Source organism: Gnatocerus cornutus, unplaced genomic scaffold, assembly GCF_029298725.1.
Source record: "Gnatocerus cornutus isolate USDA-ARS CGAHR unplaced genomic scaffold, icGnaCorn1.1 ctg00000061.1, whole genome shotgun sequence".
NCBI classification, from domain to species: Eukaryota; Metazoa; Arthropoda; class Insecta; order Coleoptera; family Tenebrionidae; genus Gnatocerus; species Gnatocerus cornutus.
This window is the reverse complement of record NW_028275406.1, coordinates 308807-311423: the sequence shown is the minus strand read 5'-3', so window position 1 is coordinate 311423 and position 2617 is coordinate 308807.

Here is a 2617-nt window from a genome sequence, read left to right as displayed (position 1 = left end):
CCGATTTTCGTTGTTTTCTGGCTTGAATTCGCAAAGAAGAGCACGAAATCTACAAAATCATGACTTTTTACTAAGATTCAACGGCTGAATTACAAGAAAACCGCAGAATTCTGCACGAAATCATCAAAATTCTTACAGAAAACCGCATTTTTCGATGCAAATCGACGATTTCTCACCGATTTTCGTTGTTTTCTGGCTTGAATTCGCAAAGAAGAGCACGAAATCTACAAAATCATGACTTTTTACCAAGATTCAACGGCTGAATTGCAAGAAAACAGCAGAATTCTGCACAAAATCATCAAAATTCTTACAGAAAACCGCATATTTCGATGCAAAACAACGATTTCTCGCCGATTTTCGTTGTTTTCTGGCTTGAATTCGCAAAGAAGAGCACGAAATCTACAAAATCATGACTTTTTAGTAAGATTCAACGGCTAAATTACAAGAAAACCGCTGAATTCTGCACGAAATCATCAAAATTCTTACAGAAAACCGCATTTTTCGATGCAAATCGACGATTTCTCACCGATTTTCGTTGTTTTCTGGCTTGAATTCGCAAAGAAGAGCACGAAATCTACAAAATCATGATTTTCTACCAAGATTCAACGGCTGAATTGCAAGAAAACAGCAGAATTCTGCACAAAATCATCAAAATGCTTACAGAAAACCGCATATTTCGATGCAAAACAACGATTTCTCGCCGATTTTCGTTGTTTTCTGGCTTGAATTCGCAAAGAAGAGCACGAAATCTACAAAATCATGACTTTTTACCAAGATTCAACGGCTGAATTGCAAGAAAACAGCAGAATTCTGCACAAAATCATCAAAATTCTTACAGAAAACCGCATATTTCGATGCAAAACGATTATTTCTCGCCGATTTTCGTTGTTTTCTGGCTTGAATTCGCAAAGAAGAGCACGAAATCTACAAAATCATGACTTTTTACCAAGATTCAACGGCTGAATTGCAAGAAAACAGCAGAGTTCTGCACGAAATTATCAAAATTCTTACAGAAAACCGCATATTTCGATGCAAAACGACAATTTCTCGCCGATTTTCGTTGTTTTCTGGCTTGAATTCGCAAAGAAGAGCACGAAATCTACAAAATCATGACTTTTTACTAAGATTCAACGGCTGAATTGCAAGAAAACCGCAGAATTCTGCACGAAATCATCAAAATTCTTACAGAAAACCGCATATTTCGATGCAAAACAACGATTTCTCGCCGATTTTCGTTGTTTTCTGGCTTGAATTCGCAAAGAAGAGCACGAAATCTACAAAATCATGACTTTTTACCAAGATTCAACGGCTGAATTGCAAGAAAACAGCAGAATTCTGCACGAAATCATCAAAATTCTTACAGAAAACCGCATATTTCGATGCAAAACGACGATTTCTCGCCGATTTTCGTTGTATTCTGGCTTGAATTCGCAAAGAAGAGCACGAAATCTACAAAATCATCACTTTTTACCAAGATTCAACGGCTGAATTGCAAGAAAACAGCAGAATTCTGCACGAAATCATTAAAATTCTTAGAGAAAACCGCATATTTCGATGCAAAACGACGATTTCTCACCGATTTTCGTTGTTTTCTGGCTTGAATTCGCAAAGAAGAGCACGAAATCTACAAAATCATCACTTTTTACCAAGATTCAACGGCTGAATGCAAGAAAACAGCAGAATTCTGCACGAAATCATCAAAATTCTTAGAGAAAACTGCATATTTCGATGCAAAACAACGATTTCTCGCCGATTTTCGTTGTTTTCTATCTTGAATTCGCCAAGAAGAGCACGAACTCTACAAAATCATGACTTTTTACCAAGATTCAACGGCTGAATTGCAAGAAAACAGCAGAATTCTGCACGAAATCGTCAAAATTCTTAGAGAAAATCGCATATTTCGATGCAAAACGACGATTTCTCGCCGATTTTCGTTGTTTTCTGGCTAGAATTTGCAAAGAAGAGCACGAAATCTACAAAATCATCACTTTTTACCAAGATTCAACGGCTGAATTGCAAGAAAACAGCGGAATTCTGCACAAAATCATCAAAATTCTTACAGAAAACCGCATATTTCGATGCAAAACGATTATTTCTCGCCGATTTTCGTTGTTTTCTGGCTTGAATTCGCAAAGAAGAGCACGAAATCTACAAAATCATGACTTTTTACCAAGATTCAACGACTGAATTGCAAGAAAACAGCAGAATTCTGCACGAAATCATCAAAATTCTTACAGAAATCCGCATATTTCGATGCAAAACGACGATTTCTCGCCGATTTTCGTTGTTTTCTGGCTTGAATTCGCAAAGAAGAGCACGAAATCTACAAAATCATGACTTTTTACTAAGATTCAACGGCTGAATTACAAGAAAACCGCAGAATTCTGCACGAAATCATCAAAATTCTTACAGAAAACCGCATTTTTCGATGAAAATCGACGATTTCTCACCGATTTTCGTTGTTTTCTGGCTTGAATTCGCAAAGAAGAGCACGAAATCTACAAAATCATGACTTTTTACCAAGATTCAACGGCTGAATTGCAAGAAAACAGCAGAATTCTGCACAAAATCATCAAAATTCTTACAGAAAACCGCATATTTCGATGCAAAACAACGA